Here is a 21,619-nt window from a genome sequence, read left to right on the forward strand (position 1 = left end):
GGCTGGCATCCATGGTGACCACAATCCATTCTGGCAACACCAGGGGCATACCCTTGAACAGATTGGTCTCACTCAGCCACCACGCCATGCTGAACGAGGCCCGAGGCGTCCATTGTAGACAACGACCATAGTTCTGAGACACCGGGGAGCACAGTATGAGAAGAGAGTGTTGAAGCAGCCTCATATGAATTGCACCCAAGGCACCACCTCCAGAGCTGCCACCATGGAGCCCACCTTGGGGCCCGACGAAGAAGGCGAACCTGAGACTGCAACTTGTCGCCCCAGTCCCTGGACAGAAACACTTTCCCTACTGCCATGTCGATCCTCATCCCCAGATGTTCCAATGACTATAAGGGGATCAGTGAGCTCTTTGGAAAGTTGATGACCCAGCCCAGAGACTGAAGAAGCAAAATCATCTTCTGCATTACCCGCAAACTCTCCTGACGGGAAGAAGCATGAATCAACCAAATGTCCAAGTATGGTGAACCCGAATACCCTCTTTGTGAAGGAATGCTGCCACCACTACCATCACCTTTGAAAACGTGCACGTAGCTGGTGGCAAGCCGAAGGGCATTGCCCAAAACTGGTAATGCTGCCCAAGAATCGCAAATTGTAGATAGCGGTGGTGAGGAGGCCAGATGGGAATGTGCAGATAAGCCTCCTTGAGGTGGAGGAATCCCCCGGTTGAACTGCCGCAATGATGGACCTCACACTTTCCATATGTAAATGCCTGACATTTAGAAATTGATTGACTCTCTTGAGATCCAGAAGTAAATGGAACACTGCCCCTGGACCCTCTGCTCTGGAGGAACTGGAACCACTGCTCCAAGATCCAGAAACACCTGAAGGGAACTGCGCACCAACTGCTGCTTGCCCACCCCCGCTCACAGGGAAACAAAAAATGAATCTGTGACGGGAGAGGCAAACTCTAATTTGTAACCTTCTCGAATGATGTCCAAGACCCACTGATCAGATGTAATTTTGACCCACTCCGCCAACCCCCTCACCAATAGGCACGGCGGAGGAAGCCAAGGCCCCGTCATTGGGATGAAAGGAATTTCACTGCGGAGATTTAGGCCTGGAAGCAAAGGAGGAACCGTAAGCAGGAGAAAAATTTGGCTCGGGCTTGGGAAGGCAAGGTTCCCTTAGGTTTATCTTCTGGCAATCTGAGTTTTGGAATCCCCAAAATCCTTCACCAATTTTTCCAAATCCACACCAAACAAGTCGACCCTTAAAAGGCAGGCGCACAAGTCGCAGTTTGGAAGCCGCATTCGCCGCCCAATGGCGTAGCCACAAAGACCTGCGAGCCACCAGAGAAAGCAACATCTGCTTCGCCGAAACACAAATAACATCATATAAGGCATCTGCCAAAAACGCCATACCTGTTTCCACATCAGGAAATTCAGATGGGAGAGCCATCCCGTACTCCATCATCCCATCTGCCATCTGTTGAACCCATTGAAGATACGTGTGTGCTGCATAAGAACTACACAAGGCAGCCTTCAATGTGACTGCTGCCACTTCGAAAGAGAGCTGAAGCGAAGACTCAATCTTCCGATCCTGGGTGTCTAAGTGTCACACACCCCTCAACCGGCAAGGTAGTCTTTTGGTCACCACCACCAAAGCGTCCACCTTCAGGATCTTAAACTGCTCAAAGCTCATCCTGCGCCACCGGATACAATTGTCGCATGGTGTTCGCCACCCGGAGACCGGACTCCGGCACATCCCATTGAGCCGAGATTAGCTCCTACATGGCCTCATGAACTGGAAACGCTTTAGGTGGTTTTCTAGTACCTGCCATAAGTGGGTTAGCTGTCCCCATCCCCTGCAATGCTTTTGAAATAAAGGATGCCAGTTCCTCCCTATGGAACAGATGTAACGCCATAGGGTCCTCCATCTCCCTAACCAGGTAATCTTCTATCTCCAAATCCTCAACTTCTCCCTCCTCCAGGGACTCCTGAAGCAGAAAGAAAAGGCTGGAGTCAGAGGGTCCCCCCCATCCGAGGGCATCACCCTCCACCACTTAGCAACCTGCACATCGACCTGCGGATGACTTCCCACTGCTGGAGCTCCAGAAGTTCCCCAAGCAGCAGCCTCTTGCAGTACAGGCTGAGAACTCTGCAAAAGAAAGGCTTTGTGCAACAGCACAATGAACTCAGGGGAAAACGTCATGGCCTGCCGTCCAACAGACCGCTCACCATAGGGCCCGTCCCCGCTAATGAGGATATCCCACTTACATCATCCAGGCTTCGTACTGCACCCGGGAGAGCGGGGCCGCGCGTCTTTCGCGTGGGAAATGTCTGCTGTCTCCGGCACCATATTGGTTTCCTCTCCTGTAACACCCACAAATCCAGCTGAACATAAACCCGATGGTATTCTGCGCTTCCCACAGCGCAAACATCACTTGACTGCCTCTGTTGCCATATTCAATCACACTGAGTCAATCAAACCGCCGAGACCGTCAACATCAGAAAGCCCACACTAAAACTACTGAATCTAAGCCACCAGTAGCCCTGAAGAAATTAACCACATTGCTTATCCAATTTCACCAGAACTTCAGGGAGGACTGGTAGTTGCAGCCTGTATACTGCCAGTATATCACTGCTACTCACACGCTACTCTCTGGGGGGTTTTGTATGGGGAAAAAGAAAAGCAACCAGAGATCCAGGCACACTTCACATCCCCTGATGGGAGGGTGGGGAAGTGACCTGGGGAGGCCCAGGTGTAACCCACAAAGTCGGCACCGCTCAGCCAGACACCCCTATCTCACTGAAGAGCAGTTCCCAACAGAAGAATCACCAGGCAAGCACAGCAAAAAATCCAGGAGCCAGAGGAACGGCAACCATCCGCCTGCTGGAGATATAGAATACTGAAGAACAGGAGGAGTTACATCCAAGAGGGACACATGTTAATCAGTCTCTATTAGTGCTGCCCGATTCACGATTTGAATCGATTCACCTATTTACTTTGGGTGAATCGATTCAAAAAAAAAAAAAAATCGGCCTCCTGATTCAGTGACTGACCCTCCCTCTCCCCTCAAACAGGATCGGCAGCGCTACCTCTTGTTGATTGGCCGCTGCCACTCCAACTTTAGAGGGCAAGGGAGGAGGGTCAGTCAGGAAGTGCTGCGGTATCTGGCTTCCCTCCTGGCCTCTTGTGCATCCATTTATCTAATGCCAACAGCGAAGCAGCCTGCAGAGAGGATCGTTGGTACTTTAGCAATCCTTGCAGGTTGCCATAGGCCTCAGGAGCTGTCTTCACTCTGCTGTGATCCTACCTCTGATGTCAGAGGAGGGGCGGGACTGCAGCAGAGGGAAGACAGTTCCGAAGGCCTATGGCAACCTGCAAGGATCGTTAAAGTACCAGTGATCCTCTTTGCAGGCTGCTCCGCTGCTGGCATTATGTAAATGGATGTGCAGGAGGTCAGGGGAACACGCAGGCCTTCCAGTGGCAGGGGGGAGGATGACCTTCAGGGGGGGAGGTGCAGGCCTTCAGGGGGTGCAGGCTTGCAGGGGGGACTAACAGGCCTTCAGAGGGGTAGTGCAGGCCTTCAGAGGGGGTTCAGTCCTTCAGAGGGGATAGGCAAGCCTTTAGGGGTGGGGTACATGCCTTCAGGGGGGACAATGCAGGCCTTCGGGGGAAGGGGGCCCTGGTGTAGAAATACATGGATTGAGGGAGGGAGAGAGGGAAGGGGGGTTCAAAGAGACATGCATATGCCGGACTTTGAGGGGAAGAAATAATGGGTCTAAAACAGAGGAGAGGAAGAGAGATGGTGGAAAATGGAAGTTACAGAGGGAAGGAACAGAAAAGGAGAGAAGTTGGACACAAGGGATGGTACGGAGGGGAGACAGAGATACTGGATAGGAGGGTAGGTGGGAAGAGAAAGGAAGAGATGGTGGACCCTGGGGTGGTGGGGAAGAAGGGAGAGATGAAGGATGAAAGGATAGTTTAGAAAAGATGGATCTGGGGATGGTGACAAAAAAAAGGAAAGATGCCAGCTCGGGGGAGGGAAGGGAAACAGAAGGGGAGAACAGATGGCAAGATGGATGGATAGCACAGAGAAAGAAGAAAACGACAAATGGGCAGGAGACACCGGCAAGCAAGTTATCAGAAGACAAACAGAGCCTGGGACCAAAATGATTTGAATAATGACCAGACAACAAAAGGTAGAAAAAATAATTTTATGTTATATTTTGTTATTACAATATGTTAGATTTCAAATGTGTATCCTGCCAGAGGTGGTGTTAGACCGTGAACGTGAGCTGGGATTTAACAGAGAGAGGAAAAGTCTTTTTTGTTTATTTTGTTTACACCACAGGACCATTGTGGGAAGGAGAGGGCAAAGGGAGTGAAGAGGCTATAAAAGGGGTAAAGAGGCTATAAAATAAATCCACGAGGATGTTTGAAAAAAACACCCACTTGGGCAGGAAAATCGAATCGAAAAATCGATTCAATAGGCTGAATCGAATCAAATGAAAATTTTTTTCCTGAATCGGGCAGCACTAGTCTCTATATCTCCACCTGCTGGTAGATGTGCGCTATCCCACTAGCCTCTGGATTCATCTGCTGCTGTTGCTAAGGAATTATAGATTAAAGGTCTGCAGCTCACAAAAGCTCTACAAACTTCTGTGGCTTTTTAAACTTTTTCCAACGCTGGGCTCCATCAGATGACATCATCCACTTGTGAGGACTTATATACTGCTCTCCGTACAGATAACTAATTTGTTTTACTCTGCTGTATAACATCTTACCCTCTATAGTTATTATTACTCATCTGTACTCTAATACCTCCTTATACTGTAGAGTAGTTATTGCTCACCAGTACTCTGTAATAAGAACATAAGGATTGCCGCTGCTGGGTCAGACCAGTGGCCCATCGTGCCCAGCAGTCCGCTCATGCGGTGGCCCTTAGGTCAAAGACCAGTGCCCTAACTGAGATCAGTCCTACCTGCGTACGTTCTGGTTCAGCAGGAACTTGTCTAACTTTGGCTTAAATACCTGGAGGGAGTTTTCCTCTATAACAGCCTCCGGAAGAGCGTTCCAGTTTTCTACCACTCTCTGGGTGAAGACGAGCTTCCTTACGTTTGTACGGAATCTATCCCCTTTTAACTTTAGAGAGTGCCCTCTCGTTCTCTCTCTACCTTGGAGAGGGTGAGCAACCTGTATTTATCTACTAAGTCTATTCCCTTCAGTATTTTGAATGTTTCGATCATGTTCCCTCTCAGTCTCCTCTTTTCAAGGGAGAAGAGGCCCAGTTTCTCTAATCTCTCACTGTACAGCAACTCCTCCAGCCCCTTAACCATTTTAGTCGCTCTTCTCTGGACCCTTTCGAGTAGTACCGTATCCTTCTTCATGTATGGTGACCAGTGCTGGACGCAGTACTCCAGGTGAGGGCGCACCATGGCCCGGTACAATGGCATGATAACCTTCTCCGATCTATTCGTGATCCCCTTCTTTATCATTCCTAGCATTCCTAGCCATGCATTGCACAGACGGCTTCATCGACTTTTCAATCAGTATGCCCAAGTCTCTTTCCTGGGGGGGGGGTCTCTCTCCAAGTACCACACCGGATATTCTGTATTCATATATAAAATTTTTGTTACTGACATGCATCACCTTATACTTATCCACGTTAAACCTCATTTGCCATATCGCGGTGCATTTCTCCAGCGTACTTATGTCACGCATTCACTACTATGAATAACTTTGTATCATCTGCAAATTTAATCACCTCACTCGTCGTATCAATTTCTAGGTCGTTTATAAATATGTTGAAGAGCACGGGTCCAAGCACCACACCCTGTGGCACTTCATTCGTGACGCTTTTCCACTCCAAGTATTGCCCATTTACCCTCCACTCTCTGTTTCTTATCTGCCAGCCAGTTTTTAATCCATGTGAGTATTTCACCCTCGATTCCATGGCTCGCAAATTTTCGAAGTAGTCGTTCATGCAGAACCTTATCGAATACCTTCTGAAAATACAAATATACAATGTCGACCAGGTCACCCTTGTGTATCTGCCTGTTTACTCCCTCGAAGAAGTGCAGCATGTTCGTCAAGCAAGATCTTCCTTTGCTGAAGCCTTGCTGGTTGGTCCTCATCAGATCATGTCCGTCAAGATGATCAATGATGCAGTCCTTTATCAGCGCCTCTACCATCTTTCCTGGTACCGAGGTCAGACTCACCGGTCTGTAATTTCCCGGATCTCCCCTCGAACCTTTCTTGAAGATCGGCGTAACATTCGCCACTTTCCAGTCTTCCAGAATCCTTGCCGATTTGATCAACAAATTGGCTATTATATAGTAATATAGTAGATGACGGCAGATAAAGGCCTGAATGCCCAATCTGATTCAATTTAAATTTTTTCTTCTTAGCTATTTCTGGACAAGAATCCAAAGCTCTACCTGGTAATGTGCTTGGATTCCAACTGCCGAAATCTACGTCAAAACCTATGCCAGCCCATTTACACCCTCCCAGCCATTGAAGCCCTCTCCAGCCCATCCTCCCCCAAACGGCTATATACAAACACAGACTGTGCAAGTCTGCCCAGTACTGGCCTTAGTTCAATATTTAATATTATTTTCTGATTCTAGATCCTCTGTGTTCATCCCTCACTTCTTTGCACTCAGGCACTGTTTTGCTCTCCACCACTTCTCTCGGGAGCGCAATCTAGGCATCCACCACCCTCTCCATAAAGTAGAATTTTCTAACATTGCCTTTGAATCTACCACCCCTCAGCCTCAAATTATGTACTCTGGTTTTACCATTTTCCTTTCTCTGGGAAAGATTTTGTTCTACGTTAATACCCTTCAAGTATTTGAACGTCTGAATCATATCTCCCCTGTCTCTCCTTTCCTCTAGGGTATACATATTCAGGGCTTCCAGTCTCTCCTCATAAGTCTTCTGGCGCAAGCTCCTATCATTTTCATCGCCCTCCTCTGAACCACTTCAAGTCTTCTTACATCCTTCACCGGTTACGGTCTCCAAAACTGAACACAATACTTCAAGTGAGGCCTCACCAATGACCTGTACAGGGGCATCAACACCTTCTTCCTTCTACTGGCTACGCCTTTCTTTATACAGCTCAGCATCCTTCTGGCAACAGCCACCGCCTTGTCACACTGTTTTTTCGCCTTTAGATCTTCAGACACTATCACTATTAGTTGAAGCAGTTCAGCTATAGACCCTTTCAGTTCCTTGATTACCCTCGGATGGATGCCATCCGTTTCCGGGGATTTATCGATTTTAAGCCTATCAATCTGCCTGCATACCTCTTTTAGACTGACTGTCAACCCTGTCAGTTTCCTGTCTTTGTTTTCTGTGTATAGCCTGTCGGCTTCCGGTATGTTGCATATATCATCTTCGGTAAAAACAGACGCAAAAATATGTTCAGTTTGTCGGCGATGGCTTTGTCCTCCTTTAGCACTCTCTTTATTCCATGGTCATCCAACGGACCCACCACTTCCTTCGCGGGTCGTTTCCCCTTAATATATTGAAAGAACGACTTGAAGTTTTTGCTTCATTGGCTATTTTTTCCTCGTAGTCTCTTTTGGCCCCTCTTACCGCCTTATGGCATCTACCTTGATGTTGTTTGTGCTTTTTCCAGTTTTCATCCATTTTTTACCTTTTCCAGTCTTCTTGTCTCTGATCGCTTCCGTCACCACTACAGTGAGCCATGCTGATTCCTTGTTCTTTTTCCTCTTGGATCCTTTGTTAATACGTAGTATATAGAGATTTTGCGCCTCGGTGACTGTGCCCTTAAAAAGGAATCATGCTTGCTCTAGCATTTTTACAGTGCTTATCCTCTTCCCCATCATGAGTCTCATCCTTTCATAATTCCCTTTTTGGAAGTTCAATCCTATGGACGTCGTTCTGGATCGATGTTTTGCCCCCGTGTCAAGGTTGAAGTGGATCATATTGTGATCACTGCTTCCCAGCGTCCCTTCTACTTCTACAACTTGCGCTGGTCCTCGTAGTCCATTTACAATTAAGTCCAGAATTGCATTACCTCTAGTATTTTCCTTGACAAGTTGTTCCAGGAAGCAATCGCCTACAGCACTGTTCTTCAACCACCGGTCCGTGGACCGGTGTCGGTCCGCAGTAAATTTTTGCCGGTCCACCCAAGGCCAGGGAGATTGATTAAGTTCAATTTCCTGCCGGCCCACACAGGGCTGGCAAGATCGACAAGTTATTTTCATCTGGGCCGGAGAGATTATGGGGCACCTCCGACAGTGGCTTTCTCCAATCTCTGCAGCCCCCCTTCTTACCAGTGCAGCTATTCAGGAAGGCAGCCTTGGGGTTTTTGCTGAGTCGCGGCCGCCTCTGATGATGCAACTTCCTCTTTTCTCAGAGGCGGTGCCATCCAACAAAGGACCCGAGGCTGCCTTCCTGAATCGCTGCACTGGCAAGTAAGGAGAGCTGCTGGGAGGGGAGAAAGCCACTGTTGGAGGCTGGGAAGCTGCTGGGCAAGGGGAAAAAGGGACAGCTGCTACTGGACCTGGAGAGGGAGAAGGACAGATGCTGCTGGGAGGGGAAGAGGGAAAGGAGTCTGGGAAGCTTCTGGGCAAGGGGGAAAAAAGGACAGCTGCTATTAGACCTGGAGGGAAGGATAAGGAGAGATGCTGCTGGGAGGGGAGGAGGGAAAGGAGTCTGGGAAGTTTCTGGACAAAGGAAAAAAAGGGACAGCTGCTACTAGACCTGGAGGGAAGGAAAAGGAGAGATGCTGCTGGGAGTGGAGGAAGTGAAGAGAGTTACTGCTTGACAGGAGCTGCTACTAGACCTGGAGGGAAGGAGAAGGAGAGATGCTGCTGGGAAGGGAGGAAGTGAAGAGAGTTACTGCTTGACAGAAGGAGGAGGGAAGGGAGAAGGAAAAAAGGAAAGAATGAGCTGGCAGGGAGATTAGAGGAGGGGAAGGGGAGAGACAGGCATGAGAAAGTAGAGAATTGATGATGGGAAGGGGTCAGCAGAGAAATAAGCAGAGAGAGGCAACGATGCTAGATCTGGTGTAGGAGAGATAAAAATGAAGATAGCAGTGAAGCTGGAATGAATCATGTAAAAAGGAGAGAGGGGGCACAGGCTGGATGGAAAGGGGAGAGGGGCATAGAAAGAAGACAGATACCATATGGAAGGGGAGAGGTCAGACAGTGGATGGAAGGGGCAGATGCTGGATTGAAGAGACAGAGAGGGCAGACGCTGCAGGGAAGAGAGTGAAAAGAAGATGAAAGCAGAAACCAGAGATGACAAAAGGTAGAAAAAAATAATTTTATTTCTATTTTGTGATTAGAATATATCAGATTTGAAATATATATCCTGCTAGAGCTGGTGTTAGACATAACTGGGGACTGCAAAGCTCAGGCAGTGATTCTTTAGCTTCCAGCTGGCTTAGGGTGCTCTCTTACCAGAGGGCAGTTGCCCTAGTTGCATTCCTGTCATGTGTGACTGCAGTGTTCTGTTAGCATGATATTTCTGTGTAGCATTCTGTAATAATTTGGCTTGTTCAGTTTTCTTGATAGTAGAGGGGATATATGTGAAGGGGAGGGGATACAGGGGTTTTGTTGATCCTTGCTCTGTATTATTTGTATTTATAAAATGACAATTGTACAGAATATTGTTCCTTTTCATACTTTAATAAAATACATTCATTATAAAATCATAACTGAGGCTTGTGCGGATGGGATCAGATGATTAGTGGGGACTGAGCTTGAGGAGATGAGGTAGAACGGGGTTTTTTAATTTTAGTCCTAGTAGTTTGCCGGTCCACAAAATAATTCTTTTATTTCTGTCGGTCCACGGGTGTAAAAAGGTTGAAAAACACCGACCTGCAGCATTCAAGAACTTGGTCTCCCTACCGAAGCCGGAGGTGCCTAGGTTCCAGTCTATCCCCAGATAATTTAAGTCATCCACGATAACTGCATTGCCTCCCTTGCAGTTGCGTTTAATCTCGTTCGTCATTTCTCCATCAATTTCTTCGGACTGCCCTGGGGGTCAGTAGTAGATGCCGATCTTCATTTCCATTCCATTTTTTCCCAGAATTTTGACCCATAGAGACTCTGCCTTATTTTTCGTTTCCAGTGTGTTCTCTCCGGTAGACTTAACTCCCTCTTTGATGTCTAGGGCAATACCCCCACCTTTTTGACCCACTCTATCTCTGCGGTATAGCTTGTATCCTGGTAGCACAGTGTCCCAGACGTTTTCCTCATTTCACCATGTTTCCGTGATGCCGATGATGTCAAGGTTATATTTTTGTGCCATAGCTTCCAATTCCCCCATCTTATTCCTTAGGCTCCTTGCATTCGTATACATACACTTGAGTTTGCAGCCTGTCACTTTCTTGCATTTCCTTCCCTCTTGATTTCCCTTCTTTCATTTCCTTCCTTCCTTTCGATCCGTCAGGATTTCTGTCTTGCCTATGATCCGGTGAGTCTTCTTCGCTATCTTCCTGCACGGTATCCTCTGGGTATACAGGTTCCCTAACCATTGACTCTTGATCGACTGTCGGCTTTCCCCTTCTTCCTAGTTAAAAAACTTCTCAATTTCTCTCTTGATGTTGCCTGCAAGTAACCTTGTTCCGTCTCCGCTGAGGAAGAGTCCATCCTTCCTGAATAACTTGCTCTTCCCCCAGAATGTCATCCAGTTGCGCACGAAGTGGAATCCTTCCTCACACCAGTGCCTCATCCACGCGTTGACTGCTTGCAGCTCCATCTGCCTCTTCTCATCGGCCCTGGATACCGGCAGGATCCCTGAGAACGCTACCCTTGGCATTCTGGTCTTCAGCTTCCTTCCTAGCATCCGGAACTGGTCCTTCATTACTTCCCTACAGTAGTTCCTGTTGCTCACATTGTTTGTCCCCACATAGATCACCACTGTTGTATCTTCCTCTTCCACGCTGTCGATGATCCTGTCGATGTGGCTCACTATATCTTCTATCTTGGCTCCCGGTAGGCAAGTCACCAGCTGATCTTGTCTTCCTCCCGCTATGTGGCTGTATTGTAGTTATTATTAGTATACCCCATATCATTCTGTAGAGTATTTGTTACTCACCCGTGTTTGAATGTCTAACTTCTCTCTCTCCCGATTTCTGGGGATCCTGGATATTTGGCTTTCCATCTTGTTTAATCCACGATAGCAGATTAGGAATTATCCTTACAGAGCCTGTTTCAGAAATAAACATGAAAACTCAGTTATATTTTATTCAAAGAATCTCAGTTATATTTTATTCAAAGAAAAATATGCAGCAGGTTCAAAGGATCAGCTATGATGACTTTTATTAGTACAGGGTGTGTGGGAGGGGTTATATTAATGATATCTTGAGCTAAAGTGTTATTGATATTTATAATGGAGGGAGTGAGGGTATTTGTTATGAATTAGTCTTTGCTGGATTAGTAAGTGATATTAAAATATACATGATTGTATTTTGTTGCACTTGTTGAAAGTTTAAAAATGAATAAAGAATTTAAAAAAATTTTTTTTTAAAGGACTTATTTATTGGGATTTATTAACCACCTTTATGATGAGATTCACCCAAGGCAGTGTAAAGCAGATATACCTTGACAAACCATTAGAGCTTAAAATAGCCTCTTTGTATGTGATTTTTAGATGTCAGTGATAAACTTGCTCTACAAATCTTTAAAAATGTAAAAGCAGGCAGAGAGCCTAAGTGAGACACGACCAGCTCCTGCCTACTCACCTCCATAAGAGTTATCTACAAAATAATGCGTAAAGCTATGATTCACTTGTATTTATTCTTGGCTCTGGGGTTTGATTGGAATCTATTTTGCTTAATGCCAATACCAGTGACATGGTGGAAATGTATTCTCTTTCTAAGAAATATGCTTTGTAGCCAAGTTATCTGTTTGCCTACAGTGAAACCAGAAGTTGCCTTTGTTAAATCTCCTGAACCGCAGCTGTGCTCAAGGTGGTCCTTTCCTCAGAGAGCGTGGAGAGCTAATTAAGAGTCTTATTTGGAGTCTTCAGCCAAATCCACTACTCCTCACAGAAGGAAAGAGGAATGACCTGGTTCAACATAACATAACAGCAGATTTTTAGACCGCATAACCCTGAGTTCGATGCGGTTAACAAAAAATTATGTTAAAAAAACATACATGTTATACATTACATTACATTAGTGATTTCTATTCCGCCATTACCTTGCGGTTCAAGGCAGATTACACAAGAACTGTTATGATATTAGGAAGTACATAAGGAAAAGTATTAACATTTTCTAATTTGCTAAGGAGTGGGTAGTATTGCAAGTGGAGCTTGGGACATGTCTGGTTGTGTTATATTGGTTTTATGTATTTTTTGAAAAGTAGGGTTTTTGTTTCTTTCTTGAAGGTTTTGTAGTCTGTGGTGGTCTAAAGAGGAGCAGAGAGGGACACAAAGAGAACAACACAAAAAGAACAAGAATGCCTTAGAGCAAGTGCAGTGACCAGTCACCTTTTTGATATAAGGGCCCCAAAAGACCATGCATAGCAAACCCCACCTCATACACAACCACAGCCACACCACTCATCAGAACACTTAGCCCCCCATACGCTCCGGAACCCCCCTCCCCACCAACCCCCATCCCCTAGGCATCGAAAAAAGCAAAGGAACAAAACAAAGCAACGAAGCAAAGGCACAGTATATCTGGAGAAGAGGGGCAAAACCCAAGTCTATACTCCCCACTCTGACTCTCAGGATGACACCAAGTCCCGCAGTTTCTCCCACAGACCTACGTAGTGCCACCTAACCACAGTCAGAGACCCAATAGAAGACCGAATTTCAAACTGAGCCACCTCCCAGAGTCTACTCCTCCATTGGGGTGTCGGAGGCGAGTCCTCCGACATCCAATAAGTCAAGATCAATTTCTTCACTAGGAGAATAGCGTTATAAAAGAAGCGACATTGAGGGAGAGTAAATCCCTGATCCTGGAGGGAGACCTGCAGACCCAGGAGAAGGAACCCATAGTCCCACTCGACCGTGCGGCACACAGCATGCTCCAGCGAGGGAAGAACCTCCCGCCATATGCTCAGTTGGGGGCATTCCAGAAAAGAGTGAATGTATGTGCCAGCCCGGCCCTTGCATTTAACACAGGTAGCATCCCCAAAGTCCCAGGCGCGCCCCTCGCTGCGCAGTGAGATAGGCTCGATGAAGAATTTTAAACTGGAGCTCCTGGAAATCAGAAGATTTAGTATAAGAATAAAGAATCTGGAAACAGAAAAATTGTGGCTCAGAGATACTCAGCCCCAAATCCCGCTCCCAGGAGGAGCGCAAAGGGGTAAGCACCGACAAAGGAAGAGAGGATTTAAGTACTCGGTACCAATGTGCAAGTGTGTTTGCCAACGGCGGGGTGGCCGAAAAAAGGGTATCCAAACGCCCCTTAACCCAGGCCCCCTCCCTACCCCTACGCTCAGTATCCCAGTAGTGACGGAGTTGAAAGTAAGAGAATAAGTAGCAAGAGGGAAGGCCCCACGTGTCTCGGAGTTGTTGGAAGGAGGGAAAACCCTCGGGGGACAAGTCAAGCAACTGTTCCATGGCCACACAACTGCGGACCGCCCACCGCCAAAACACTGACCGGTCCCAGCCCGGCAGAAACTGAGAGTTGTCCTCCAAGCGCAGGAAGGGGGATGTCTCCGAAGGCAGCTGCTGTCTTCGTCACCACCACCGCCAGGCCATCCGAAAGGGTCTCAAGAAACGAAAGCAGTCTTGATTCCGCCTCCCAGGATCTGCCTGATGATGAAGCATATTGAAAAAATGAAAGGGGGAGCTCCAACCGGCCAACCAGCCCTGGGGGGAATAACGTAAACACCCAGTGTAGCCCTCATAAATCCAACGGAAGAGAGAGGCAACACTGTAGAGCCTGATATCAGGAACATTAAGACCACCCAAACATTTATCCAAAGTAAGTTTTATCAGCGCAATCCGTGGAGCCCGGGATCTCCAAATGAAAAGTGTAATGGCCGATTTAAAAGCAAGTTCATCGCGCCGATGAAGCCAAAGTGGCATAGTCTGCAAAGGATACAAAAGTTTCGGAACCATGACCATCTTTACCAAAGCTACCCATCCCAGAACGCCCAGCGGCAGTTCCCGCCAGGCCTGGCACAACTTCCCAATGGACTCAAGGGGGCGCCGGATGTTGGCATTGTAAAGAGTAGATAAATCAGTACTGAGGTAGATATCCAAATAGCGCATCGGTTTCGCCGTTGGGGCAATAGGCAACAGTGCATGCCAAGACTCTGACGGACCGCCCGATAGCAGTAAAAGTTCCGACTTGCTACAGTTCACCTGTAAACCAGACAAGGCTCCAAAGTCTCGGATCACATGTGGGTGACCTCCAAGCTAACCAGAATGGGACGGTGGGAGAGTTGGCAATTTAGGAGAACAGATTGTGCAAAACAGACTGGCCAAAATGGCCATCAGGTCTGGTAAAAGTATCCAGACAGTAGTGAGAGGTGAATGTATGAACCGAGGACCAAGTGGCAGCCTTGCAGATTTCCTCAATAGGAGTTGATCTGAGGAAAGCTACAGACGTTGCCATCGCTCTGACCTTATGCTCGTGACTCAACCCTGCAGAGGGAGATCAGCCTGAGCATAGCAGAAAGAGATACAAGCAGCCAACCAGTTGGAGATGGTTCGCTTAGAAACAGGATGCCCCAACCTGTTCGGATCAAAAGATATGAAAAGTTGAGGAGCAGTCCGATGAGCTTGAGTGCGTTGCAACTAGAAAGCCAACACATGCTTACAGTCCAGGATGAGAATGAGGCTTTGGAAAAAACAGGAAGAACAATAGATTGGTTGAGGTGGAAATCTGAAACCACTTTAGGCAAGAATTTAGGATGGGTACGGAGGACTACCTTATCATGATGGAAAACTGTGAAAAGTGGGTCTGCAACCAAAGCTTGTAGCTCACTGACCCTGCGAGCAGACATGAGAGCAATAAGGAACACGACTTTCCAAGTGAGATACCTCAAATGAGCCCTATCAATCGGCTCAAAAGAAGGTTTCATTAACTGAGCAAAGACCACATTGAGATCCCAAACACCGGAGGCGGTTAGAACGGAGGATAGACGTTGAAAAGACCCTTCATGAACCGGGAAACCACAGAATGAACAGACAGAGGTTTGCCGTCAACCGGCTGATGAAAAGCCGTGATGGCACTGAGGTAGACTCGAATAGATGTTGATTTGAGACCAGTCCTAGACAAGTGCAGCAAATAATTCAGCACTGAAGACAAGGAGGCAGACTGTGGATCCTTGCGATGTATAGCACACCAAGAAGAAAATCTAGTCCACTTTTGATTGTAACATTGCCTAGTGGACCTTTTCCGAGAAGTGTCGAGAACATCCTGTGCAGATTGTGAAAACTGGAATGAGGCAATCATGTCGAGAGGAACCAAGCTGTTAAGTGTAGAGACTGCAGGTTGGGATGAAGCAGAGGACCTTGACGTGAGTAAGCAGAGAAGGAAAAACAGATAGAAGCAGAGGCTCCCTGGCACTGAGTTGAAGTAGAAAGGAGAACCAAGGTTGTCTGGGCCAACAAGGAGCTATCAGAATCATGGTGGCGTGGGCTGACTTGAGCATGACGAGGGAATGGAGGGAACGCATATAAAAACAGGTTTTTCCAATCCAGAAGAAAAGGATCCACCTCGAGTCGGTGAGGAGAGTAAATCCTGGAGCAGAAACGAGGCAACTTGTGGTTGAGGGGGGACGCAAACAGCTCTATCTGCGGAGTCCCCCACCGAGAAAACACTGACGCAGAGTCGAGGAATTGAGTGTCCATTCGTGAGGTTACAGAAGGCGGCTCAATTTGTCTGCCAGACAGTTCTGCTGGCCCTGAATGTAGACCGCTCTGAGAAAGATGTTGTGACATATCGCCCAATCCCAAATCTTCAGAGCTTCCTGGCAAAGAGATTGGGATCCCGTACCTCCCTGTTTGTTACATGGCCACCTGATTGTCCGTCCGAACGAGGACCACGTGGTCGCGAAGCAGATGATGAAAGGCTTTTAAAGCGTTGAAAATGACTCGGAGCTCCAATAGATTGATGTGACAGCGACAATCCATGCTGGACCAATCGCCCTGAGTACGGAGACCGTCGAGGTGAGCCCCCTAAGCGTAAGCAGAAGAGTCTGTCATAAGGACTTTCTGCTGAGGGGGCGCATGAAACAGAAAACCTCTGGAAAGATTGGAAGAGAGCATCCACTAGCGGAGAGACTGTCTCAACAAAGGAGTCACTGCAATATTTTGAGAGACGGGATCTCGATCCTGCCGCTACTGCGATGCCAGGGTCCACTGAGGAACTCGGAGGTGAAGTCTGGCAAAAGGAGTCACATGAACTGTGGAAGCCATGTGTCCCAGCATGACCATCATGTGCCTGGCTGAAACTGTCGACAGAAGAGACACCCTTTGGCAAAAGGTGAATGAGGGCATCCTGACGAGGTCAAGGCAGAATGAGTGGAGTTGAAGCGTGTCCAGTACCACTCCGATGAACTGGAGAGATTGAGAAGGACACAACTGGGACTTGGGGAAGTTTAACTCGAAGCCCAGACTTACCCGAGGACAGGGCCTTAACAGGCACTGCTGATGGGGCCCTCAAGGCCGGAGGCAACTTGATCGAGGTCGAGGCCCTCGAGGTCGAAGTTGTTACCAGGGCCGAGGCTGAAGTCGAGGTCTTGTTCTCTGGCTGCTCCATAGCACCTTAGAGTTTGAGGATCCGGGCATGCCACCTATGAAGGGCCCGCAGTTGGAGAGTGGCACAGCGTGGGCAGGACTTGGTCTGGTGGTTGGAGCCCAGGCACTGACCGCACCAACGGTGAGGGTCGGTAATAGAGATCACCCGACCATATTGCATGCACTTTTTAAACCCGATGACAGGCCGGGTCATAGGGAAAAAGGCCAGCCATGGTCGAACAAGGCCAGGCGGTCTGGTCAAAACCCGGGGCCCCCGGGCCGAATGAACGGAAAAAATAAAAAAATATAAATTATTCGGGTTTTTTGAAGACGCGCCGCACAGCGACTAACCCGTATAAAACAACAAAGCAAGCCACGGTGCAAGAAAGCACTTAGGTTAAGCGCAGAGCTGAGAGACAGAGATTCTTGGCTCCGCGGAAAACTAAGAACTGAGGTCACGCTGAGGAGACGAGCGCCCTGACTCGGACGGGAGGGCACTTGTGCATGCGTGGTGCAGCACTCACAAACTTTGAAGATCTTCCAGCAAGTTTGCTTGCGAGGCTGTGCTCTGTGAATGACGTCACCCACATGTAGAGAATATGCTGCCTGCTTGTCCTGGGATAATAACTGAAATTATAAAATTGCAAAATCAACAAAAAATTAATTTTTTTGAGAGTTATTGATTTAAAGTTCTTTAAGATATGCATGGGTAATTGTAACAATAGTGAAACTAAAATACATAGAATAGAATTGCTAATCAAAGCGATGGATGTGCTTACTGCTTGGTTTTGAGTGTGAATTAACTCAAAACACGGCTCGATAGTCAAGAAGCAAACTCGCATTTCATCATCCACCATCTGCAGTTGTTCTCTTTTCTTTTTTAAAAAATTTGTCAGAGCTGAAAATCCAAATTTACAGAGATAAGAAGATCCTAATGGTAACAAAGCCTTGATCGCTTTGTTGCTCAAGTTAAGATAACTATTAAAAAATGCAGTACTTGCCATTAGTTTTCAAGGACCAATCACGTCAAAAAATGATGCTTGTCTGGACAGCTGTATCCTTATGCACACAGACACTAACAGACTCTTGTGTACGTGATATCATTTATTCTAATGTGTATTTAAGAAGGGAATTTTTAAAAATAAAGTACAATTGTGGAATCTCTCGTGACACACAATTTGAGAGACCCTGCTCTAATACATAGAAAGAGAAGTTGGTGAGGATTTCATGTATTCCTCTTATCACATGGTGATCCTGGAGACAATTCTGCAGCTCTTGGAGCAGTTCAGTGTCAGACAGTGTTATAGGGTGAGCAGAGATCGATGACCTGGTCCTAAAGACTGCTTCCAGGTACAATGTAATCTTCTGCAGCCAGGTTCTGACCATTTGGGCTACTCTGACCCTGCATTTTAGCTCTTCTTCAAGAAACAGAGAATAATCTGTCTCTGATTTCAAAGGGAGAAAACTTGCAGGACACACAAGATAATCTTATGATCATGCTGTCAGCTTAAGATAGAGATTAGTACAGAGAGATCCTGATTACACTTGGAAGCTTCTGGAGCAAAGGAAGTGCAGAAAAATGTCTCCTTACCTAGGGAGATCAGAGTCTCATAATTCTCCTTCATCACCTCCCTGTAAAGCTCCTTCTGCCCTTCATCTAAATATTCCCACTCCTCCTGGGAGAAAGAGACAGCCACGTCCTCAAACTTCACCTGCATCTGAAACACAAACCAGGAACACCCTCAGCGCCTTGGGCAAGTCCCTTCATCCTCCATTGCCCCCTTGGAGTGTGGTGGTGACATTCCAAGACCCCTCCCCCCATCTTGCCCCTCCCCCTGCCAGGAAAAGTGGGGGAGGGGGAGCTCCTACCTGAGCAGAAGCTCCTGCAGCCATTTCCCTCTGGGCTTTGGACATTTGGGAGCTCTTCTTCCTCCACATCAGGGCTGGGAGGAGAGAGAAGAGCAGAAGATGGACGACTGTTTTCTTCCGGCCACAAAGACCCTTTGTTGAGTGGAAAGTTCAGCCCATCCCCTCATGGAAATTCTAAGCAATCAGCACCAGATGGAGATGAAACTCCTCCTTTCTGTCTTCTCTGTGCTAGGGGGCGGTACCTTCTGTTCCTCTTCCCGCCCCAGAGACCATTCTGACCAATCAGCACTATAAGGGGTGGAGCCTTCGGCGTGAAGCTTCTTTGTGACGTCACCAGCCTTCTCCCCCAATTCCTTTCTAATCCTGAGAGAGGAAGTTCCCGCCAACAAACACTGTGGCAGCTGCCAACAAGGGATCCTGCACAGGGAGAACCAAGATTGGGATGATGTTAAAGTATAAAAAGAAACTATTCTGTACAATTGTCATTTTCTAAAAAATCTCCCAGAAGAAGGGAATGGGGACTTGTAAACTTTGGCATTTCAAAGCAGACATTCAAAGTGGTGGGCACTGGAGGATTAAGTGACTTGCCCAGGGTCAAAGGCAGCAGCACTGGGATTTAATCTCACAACCTCTAGCTGTTGAGCCACAGCCCTCTCTTGCAAATTGAGAAAACTGAACCAGACAAATTACTATAGAATACTGTTAGGAGAGTGCATTAGGGCAGTGTTTCTCAGAGCCACTTCTTAGAGATATGTGGCACTGGCTGCCGCCGCCGAGCATATTTACCCGCCTGCCAAAGCCACTGGCAGGGATCCCTCCACCCTGTCGAAGCCGCTGCTAGAGATCCCTCCTTCCTGTCCGCCCCTCTCCACCGAAGCCAACCCAGAGGGATTCCCTCAGATGTCACAGCTGACATCAGAGGAAAACCTTCTGGGTTGGGGGGGGTCCCAATTACTGCCTTCAGCGGCCTTCGTTGCAGGGACGCGCAGGTAGCGGTTCACACCCTGTACATAGCTGACCCGGAAATCTTCTCTCCAATGTCGGAGGGAAGGCTTGTGGGTCTGCTACACGCAGCATGTGAACTGCTGCCTACGTGTCTCTGCAACAAGTGCCACTGAAGGCAGTAGGAGCAAGTGCGGCTTGAGCAAGGGAGAGAGGGGACATGATCTGAGACAGGGAGAAAGGAGGGGGGATGGAGCACATTGGGATATGGGAGGAGCATGATTTTGGGACAAAGGCAGGGAGAGAAGGGGAGTACACAAACTCGGGGACACAGAAGGAAGGGAAGGAGGGGGCAATAACTTGGGACATAGCAGGGAGGGAATAGAAAGGGAGATTTGTTGGGCATGAGTGTGTGAGTGAGAGGGAAAGAGATGGTGCACATGAGGAAAGGAAGAAAGAGGAAAATTGGACAGAGAGAGAGAAGTGATGCATAGGGAACAGAAAGAAATGTTGACTATGGTGGTGGAGAGGGAACAGAGGGACAGATTGAAGGGGAGGAATATTGGATATAGTGATGGAGGGAGAGATGTGGCATTGTGCTGGAGAGGTGATAAAAGGAGAAATGGGCAAGGGGCTAGTGGGCAGTGATGAAAAATGCCGCACATCATCCGGGAGATGAGAAAGGGAGAAATATTGGATGTGGCAGTAAAAAGGGTGGGACAGATGCCTGGATCTCTCAAGACAGATGGACGGAGAGAGAGGGAGACATGTTGCCAATAGGGGTGGAGGAGAGAGGAAGAAAAGTTGGATTCATGGAGGGAGAGAGAGAGATGTTGGTTGGGGAAGGGAATGGGGTCTGGAGGAGAGGAAGCATGCAGGAGGCAGAAAGAAATATTAGATGCACAGTCAGAAGGAACTGCAACCAGAGACTCATGAAATCACCAGACAACAAAGGTAGGAAAACTTATTTTATTTTAAATTTAGTGATCGAAATGTCTCTATTTTGCACTATACAGTCAAACCTCAGTTTGCGAGTAACAAGGTTTGCGAGTGTTTTGCAAGACGAACAAAACATTCTCGCAAATCGTGACTCGCAAACCGAGCGTTGACTTGATTTGCAAGCACTCCCCACCTCCCCGAGAACTGCCATTGCTTCCCCCCCCCGACCCATGAAGAACCGGTATCACCCCACACAAACCAGCATCTCCCGCCCACCCAAAGAGAAGCTCTTACCCCATCTGGCACTGGCACACAGCACCAACCTACAGGACGTACCGGTGCACGAAGATCCTGCCTCTTGCCTGGGCTGGGCCTTGAGCATCTGCGCTCTCTGGGAGAGCATCTTGAGCTCTCTGGGAGAGAGCGAGAGCCAGAAGGCCTTGAGCATGCGCAAATGCTCATGGCCCAGCCCAGGCAAGATCTTCGTTCACTGGCACCGGCACATCCTGTGGGTTGGTGCTCTGTGCCGGTGCCAGATGGGGTAAGAGCTTCTGTTTGGGTGGGCGGGGGATGCCGGTTTGTGTGTATGTGTGGGGTGATGCCAGTTCTTCATGGGTGTGTGGGGGATGCTAGTTTGCGGGGGGGGGGGATGCTGGTTCTGGGGGGGGCGTTCGAGAGGGGGGGGAATAATGATGGTTCTCAGGGGTGGTGGTGGAGCAGCGTCGGTGGCCTAGGGGGTGGGGGTGGGGTGGAGCAGCGCTAGTGACCTCGGGGGGGGGGGGGGATGAATCAAGCGAGTTTCCCTTACTTCCTATGGGGAAACTCGCAATGGTGCGCCCACATCTGGAGTACTGTGTCCAGTACTGGTTGCCGCACCTCAAGAAGGACATGGCAGTACTTGAGGGGGTCCAGAGAAGAGCGACTAAACTGATAAAAGGTATGGAAAATTATTCATACGCTGACAGGTTGAAAATGCTGGGATTGTTCTCCCTGGAAAAGCGGAGACTTAGAGGAGACATGATAGAAACCTTCAAAATCCTAAAGGGCATAGAGAGGGTAGACAGGGATAGATTCTTCAGACTGTGGGGAACCACAAGTACTAGGGGTCACTCGGAGAAATTGAAAGGGGACAGGTTTAGAACAAATGCTAGGAAGTTCTTTTTTACCCAGAGGTGCAGACACATGGAACACGCTTCTGGAAGGTGTGATAGGCCAGAGCACA

The 21,619-nt window shown here is 47.9% G+C and overlaps 1 pseudogene; it reads right to left on the reverse strand.

Annotated features, from left to right (window-relative positions):
- The window catches only part of LOC117355287, an 89,051-nt pseudogene extending 70,757 nt beyond the window's left edge, over positions 1-18,294 (reverse strand).
- Between the last annotated feature and the right edge of the window lie 3,325 nt (positions 18,295-21,619).

Source organism: Geotrypetes seraphini, chromosome 2 (assembly GCF_902459505.1).
Source record: "Geotrypetes seraphini chromosome 2, aGeoSer1.1, whole genome shotgun sequence".
Classification (NCBI taxonomy): Eukaryota; Metazoa; Chordata; class Amphibia; order Gymnophiona; family Dermophiidae; genus Geotrypetes; species Geotrypetes seraphini.